The 7,175-nt window shown below is 38.8% G+C and overlaps 1 protein-coding gene across 5 annotated transcripts in view; it reads left to right on the top strand.

Annotated features, from left to right (window-relative positions):
* ARHGAP24 (Rho GTPase activating protein 24) overlaps positions 1–7,175 on the top strand; it is a 484,571-nt gene that overhangs the window by 437,291 nt on the left and 40,105 nt on the right. The window lies entirely within an intron of this gene.

Genomic DNA, 7,175 nt, shown 5'->3' with positions numbered 1-7,175 from the left:
ATTATGGATGCTACCTGTCAACTGGAAAAGCTATTAGAAGAGAGAGGCAGAGAGTATTTCAATGTTAGCACAACTTGGTAATGTTGCTAGGGTGCTAGGGAAAAGGAGAGTGTCATTCATTTGCTGTCATTCAGTGATTCAGGTTTCTATACTTGAATAGCAAACCTCCCCACAACTTTGTGACTTAAGTAATATTTATTCCTCATGGTTCTTTTCTTTGGGCAGGAATTAGCCAGGATGTGCTCATTTCTCCTGAACATAATGTTGATTCATGCAGACCAGTAAGGTCTGAGGATCCAAGACAGTTCTACTCAGATGCACAGAGCCTTGTGTGACATGGCTAACATGGCTGGAGTCTACTTGGGCCTTTCTCTCTCTCTCTCTCTCTCTCTCTCTCTCTCTCTCTCTCTCTCTCTCTCACTCCCTCTGTCTCACATCTATTAGAATTGCTCTTTATATGGCCTTTATCTCTAGCAGATTAGTCAGACCTATTGAGTTGATACCTCAGGGTTCCAAGAAAATAAAAGTGGAAATTTGTAAGCCTCACAAGGGCTGGGTCCATATGACACAGTGTGACTTTTGGTGAGGTCTATTGGTCAAAGCAAGTAACAAGACAGGTCAGCCTACATTTGAGGAGAAGGAAAATATAAGCTCCGTCACTTGATGGAAAGAGGGGTAAGCACATATAGAGAAGGAAGGATTTGTAGGAGGCTATTTTGAGAGAAAATCACTATAGCATTAAAGTCTTGAGGGACACCTGGGTGGCTCAGTCAATTAAGCGTCCGACTTTGGCTCAGGTCATGATCTCATGGTTTGTAAGTTTGAGTCCCTCCTCAGGCTCTGTGCTCATAGCTCAGAGCCTGGAAACTGCTTAGGATTCTGTGTCTCCCTCTGTCTTAGACCATCCCCCACTAGTTCTCTGTCTCTCTGTCTCTCTCTGTCTCTCTGTCTCAAGAATAAATAAACATTAAAAAAAAAGTCTTGAAATCAAGTGGAGCAAATCTACTAGTTTTGTTCTTTTGCAAGATTGTTTTGACTATTCTAGGTTTTTTACATCTTCATTTTTCAGAAAGAAAGAAATTTAGCATATGATTGTGAACTTCTGCAAAAAATGTCTGTCAGGATTTTGACTGAAATTTCATTGAATCCAGAAATCAACTGGGAGAAAATTGACATCTTAAAATTATGAAATCCATAGGACATGGCCCATCTCTCCGTTTCACTAGGACTTTTTGTATCTCAGCAACATTTTGTATTTTTGGATGTAAGATCTTGCTCTATTTTGTTAAATTTATTTTTAAGTATTTGCTATGTATAGATGCTCCTGTAAATAGTATTTTTTAATATTTAATTTTCTAATTGCTCACTGCTGGATTCTCCAAATACAATTGATTTTTTTATTTATAGATTTTTGTCCTATCAAATTGGCAAGTTCTTTAATCAGTGCTAGCAGGATTTTTGTAGGATTTAGGATTTTCTACATAAGTAATCTTATCGACTGTACATAATGAGAGTTCTATTTCTTTTTTTCAATATGTAGGCCTTGTATTTCTTTTTCTCACCTGCTTGTACTTGCTAAGAACTCGCCTACCATAGTAGTGAGTGGACATGTTTTTTTTTGTATGTAGAGGGAAGTTTTCAGTCTTTCACTACTATGTGTGATGGTAGCTATAGGATTTTTTTCTTGATGACCTTTATGAGGTTAAAAAATCCGTTTATTTCTAGTTTGCCTACAATTTTAATAACTAATGAGAATCAAATTTTATAAAAATCCATTTCTTTCTGCATTTATTACAGAAATTATCTGATTCTCCCTTTTGTTATGTTAATGCCCTGAATTACATTAACCCATTTTCAAATGTTAAACCAGCTTTACATTGCTAAAATAAGCCACATTTGATTGTGATGCATCACCCTTTTTATATATTGTTGTATCTGACTTGCAAATAATTTGTTAGGATTTGAGGACCTATATTCACCAAGAGTATTGACCTGTAGATTTCCTATGGTATCTTTGACTAGTTTTGTTATCAGAGAAATTCTGGCCCCCATATTAGTTGGATAGTGTCCCTTCTATCTCTATTTTCTTAAAAGTATGTATATTTTGTATTATTTCCTCCATAAATGTTTGGTAAAATTTATCAATGGTGTCAGCTAGTCCTGAAGTTATTTTTGTGGGGAAGGATTTAGAGATGGCTTTTCTTTGGCTGTGTGGGTGGCTCAGTTGGTTAAGCATCCAACTTTGACTCAGGTCATGATATTGTAGTTTGTGAGTTCGAGCCCTGCCTCAGGCTCTGTGCTGACAGCTCAAAGCCTGGAACCTGCTTAGGATTCTGTGTCTCCTTCTCTCTCTCCCCCTGCCCCGCTCATGTTCTTTCTCTGTCTCTCAAAAATAAATAAACATTAAAAACTTTTTTAAAAAAAGAGAGATGGCTTTTCTAATTCTTCTTGTGCCAGTTTTGCAATTTGACTCTTTCATAACATTTTCCATATAACTTTTCAAATTTATTGCCATGAAGCTGTTTATAATATTCCTCTTTTAATAATGTCTGTAAGTTTTTTAGTAAAGAATTCTCCTTTACTTCCGATATTAGTAATTTGTTACATCTTTTTCTCTTAATCAGTCTATCCTGATATTATCAGTTTTGTTAAACTTTAAAAAGAACCAGTTTTAGTGTCATTGATTTTCTCTCATTTTAAAATCTTTCTCTTATACTCTGTTACTCTTGATAGTTGTTCTTTCTCTGGTAGTTTCTGTGTTTATCCCTGTAGTGTGTTACCCTCTGCAGGCTCCTGTTGGTATTCAGATGAAGACTCAAGAAGACCTGTATGTTGATTCCAAGAAGTCATTTTGTGCAAAGCTCCCCCTCACCAGTAGTCTGCCTCTCAAATACCAGCTGCTTCAACTCCTCCAAACTGTATTCTCTGTCTTCTTAGCCCAGCAAGACTGCTATTCTCTGTTTAGGGTTCCCGTCCCTGTCCCAGGCTCTGGTAAAGAACAATGTGCAAGGCTCAAGCAATCTTAACACTTACCCCATTTGATTCCATACTCTCAAGGGTCACATTTTTGTACGATTGTCCAGTATCTTAAAAATAGTTCTTTCATATAAACTAGTTTTTTTCATTTTTTAAAATAATTTTTAAATGTTTATTTTTGAGAAACAGAAAGAGACAGAGCACAAGCGGAGTAGGAGTAGAGGGGGAGAAAGAGAGAGAGAGGGAGAGAGAGAGAGAGAGAGAGAGAGAGAGAATCCTAAGCAAGCTCAGAACCCTGAGCCGTCAGCCCAGAGTCCAACATGGGGCTCGAACTAATAAACCACGAGATCATGACCTGAGCTGAACCTGGACTCTCAACCGACTGAGCCACCCAGGCGTCCCTTGTTTTCTCATATTCAATAACAGATATGGTACCTGTTTACTCTGTGAGGACTGTGAGCAGATTCTCATTCATTCGCAGCAGTTCTGAAATCCTGCTGAACACACTGTCAGGACCCTTTCTCTGGAAGGTGGGAAATGGGCCTCGTTTAGGGCTTGATTCTCTAACATTTGGTGCCTCTCTACTTTTTGGTTTGCGCTTTAGACCACTGGTTCCGCTCCTTGGGGCTTCTTTTTTTTTTTATTATTCCTCACAGGAAATGACATTTTTCTAATTAAGTAGTTTCTTAACCTGCTTCTTTATCATAAAATGTTGGGGTCTCAAAGCCTCTTTTCATTTTGAACTGATACTGTCCCTTTTATTCCATAGTTTCTTTAAAAACCTTGGAAGTGTCCAGTTACAATTTTCTCTCTGAAAGAAAGACACACCCATAAATCCCTTTGTGCCAGGTCCTACCATGTTGGGTCTGTGAGTCAGAGTACTGTGGAACAATCTTAATGTTCTTTCTAAATCCCTTCGTAGTGCTGAGCGAACCTGTGAGGTGCTACCCCGAGTCTTTCTGAGAAGCTCCAACATTCACACCATCTTACATTCACACCATCTTATGTTCACACCATCCGTGGGTCTTTACCTTCCTGTCGTGTTATAATGGCAGCACTCTGGATTTTACCTTTGCTCGGTGGCTGTTTCTTACTCTAAGAATATTTTACCAGCTGGAGACACTGTTCCACAGCCCCTATAGTTTCTTCAAATTCTCCTTCAGAGCCTAACAGTTTCTAATTAGCCTCATCAGGAACATTTTCTATATTCTGAGTTTCTATATTCTATATTCTGAGTCTTACAAAATTTTCCACCACTGCTTAAGAAGTTTTTACCTATCTCTAAGAGTCATTTTCTCATTGCCTTTCCAGTTCCAGTAGTCTCAGAGTCCCCTCACGACTGTCCAGACACTGCCTGGGCAAAGCCAACACCACACCGTTGGAGTTTTGTTGCACCACATCCAATTTCTGTGGATGTTTCAGGTATAGCAAAACCAGTCCTAACATTTTGGTTTAAAACAACAGCAACCTTTTCAGATTCTGCATGTGGTAACAGTTGCCATGACATCCTGGAGCTGCAGTATCCAAGTGTGGTGCCTAAGTTGGGCTGGATAAAATGGCTGAGGGTGAATTGAGCCTCTCTTTCTCTTTGCAGTTGTGCATCCTACAGGGCTTCTCTCTTTAGCCACTTATCAGAACCATTACACAGTAGCTCAAGACTAAAAGACAATAACAGTGGAAGCTATCAGGGCCCTTGAAGGGGTAAGCCCAGAACTGGCATAAGGTCATGTCCACTGATACTATGGTCAAAAATAGATCATAAGGCCAGTTCAGATCAAAAGAGATTAAAAATTGGTTCTTGATCGAAGGAGTGACATGAATGTTATAGGGATGAGATAAATTATTGACAGTGACCTTTGGAGACAGTCCATCTCATTCACTGATTCAACAAGCAATTTTGGAGGGTTTAGTATGTCTTAGACCCTGTTCTAGATGAAAAAGACAAAGTCAGTTCTCTTGGGGTTTGCATTATAAGTGGTGGGGAAATGAACAGTAAACAGTCAATATGTAAATAATTTCAAGGAATGGTAAGGATGAGCTGCTAATATGTTAATGAGTGAAGTGCTGAAAACACACATCTCCTTCCTGAAAATATAACTTAGGTTTAGCTTGAATGAGAGTAAGAAGCTTGCCATATCAGAGCTATGGTAGAGGCACACTATAGGTTTACACCTACTTTGTCAAGTACAAAGGCCTTGAGATGAGCAGAGCTTAGCTTAGACCATAAAGAAGGATATTGTGGCTAGAATATAGTGAGTGATAAGTACAGTTTTTGGAGATGAGGTGGAAGAGATGGATCTTTGTAGCCCGATCGATTAGGATAGGGAATTTAGATTCTTTTCTAAGTGAAATGGAAAGCCATTAAAATATTTTTAACAAGTAAATGGATTATAATTTTATTTACATGTTAAAAATGGCCACTCTATAAAGGAAAACAAGGGTTTTTTGTTTGGTTTTTGTTTTGTTTTGTGTTGTTTTTACTCTACTTACAGAGCACTCTGACACCAAATGTATAGGTTTTCCACAGCAATAGATTCTCTAATTCATGGTGAACACGCACTGGATGTGCTACAATTTAATTAAGTGCTGATACTAACTGTCCAGTCATTTCAGACTCCACAGGTTAAGGGCTCAGTTTCACAAGACTGCCAGTCCCCACCCCCACCCCCATTTCAAAGGCGGATCACATGTCCCAGATTGGCATTTGTACTTCTAATCCACCAGCTGTAAACTGGAAATTCCTTAGACTTCATAATTTGCTAGAAAAGCTCACACAACTTCAGGAAAACAGTGTGCTTACTGGATTACCAGTTTATTATGAAAGGATACAATTTAGGAACAGCCAGAAGGAACAGATGCGTAGGGCGGTATGGTAAAGGGTGCAGAGTTTCCATGGCTTTGCCAGGCGTGCTACCTTCCTCCCAGCATGAGGATGTGGTCACTTAGCCCAGAAGCTTTCTGAACCTCTTAAATTAGGAAATTTTTATGGAGGCCTCATTGCATAGTCTTGACTGATTAAATCTTTGGCCTTTGGGGATTGAACTAAATCTCTAGTTCCCTCTTCCCTCCCTAGAGATTGAGGAGTCAAGCTGAAAGTTCCAACCCCCTAATCACATGGTTGCTCCCTCTGGCAACCAGCCCCTCCCATCTTAGGGGCTTCCCCAAAGTGACATAAACTCCGGTGTAGTTGAAAGGGGCTTGTTATTTTTTTTTAATGTTTATTTTTGAGAGAGAGCATGCACTGAGGAGAGGCAGAGAGAGGTGGAGACAGAGGACCTGAAGCTGGCTCTGTGCTGACTGCAGTGAGCCCCATGCAGGACTCAAACTGAGGAACTGTGAGATCATGATCTGAGCCGAAATCAGGAGCCAGACATTCAATGGACTGAGCCTCCCAGGTGGCCCAAGAAGGGCTTGTTATGATTAAGGAAGACTTTTCTTTCATCTTCTTCAATAGAACTACTTAAGGAATTGGGGATAAAAACCAAATATTATAACAAATGATGTTTCCATTACTTTTTATCATTAGGATATCACAAGGGTTTTAGGAGCTCTGGCCAAGAGCCAGGAAAAATGTATATATGTGTATTTCTTTTTTTATCACAATATCACACTCTGGCAATCTAAATATCCTTGTTTTGGTAAATAAATTGTCAAGCTTGAGTCTGCAGTCATAAGGAGGCACATATGTGAATTACTGGATCCTGCTGATTCAAAAATAAAAAGGGACTTCCAGATCCATGAACATGGAAATATAAAGAAGAGAGGTACATATTTGTGGCAAAATGTAATTGTCAACTCCACTGGTAGAGGAATAACTAATCCATAATTTCCCAAGGAGAGTAAAATTCTTTTCAGAACACGTCCAAGTAGAGTATTCTACCCTATCTGTTTTTCAACTAATTGTCTGAATTTGAAAGTTCTCATGGCTAAATCCTCGCTCACTCATGTTTCAGTTTTGGGGATGTGAAGACAGACTGTTCTGGAGCATTTGCTAGTTCCAGTTAGTTTCACCAATGCTCATCATCGGAATAATTTTTTAAATGGTAAAAGTTTAAAAATACAGGTTGTGTATAATGTTCTCAATAGATAGTTGGATATGAAGTGCAGAAATATTTTATTGTGAAATACATGAAAAGAGTGAGAATGAGTAAATATGTTCCCCTGTGTATTCTCATAATGCTATACTTACTAAAGAGCAA

The sequence above is a fragment of the Suricata suricatta genome, chromosome 1 (assembly GCF_006229205.1).
Source record: "Suricata suricatta isolate VVHF042 chromosome 1, meerkat_22Aug2017_6uvM2_HiC, whole genome shotgun sequence".
Taxonomy (NCBI): domain Eukaryota; kingdom Metazoa; phylum Chordata; class Mammalia; order Carnivora; family Herpestidae; genus Suricata; species Suricata suricatta.
This window is presented reverse-complemented; position numbering and strand designations above follow the sequence as displayed.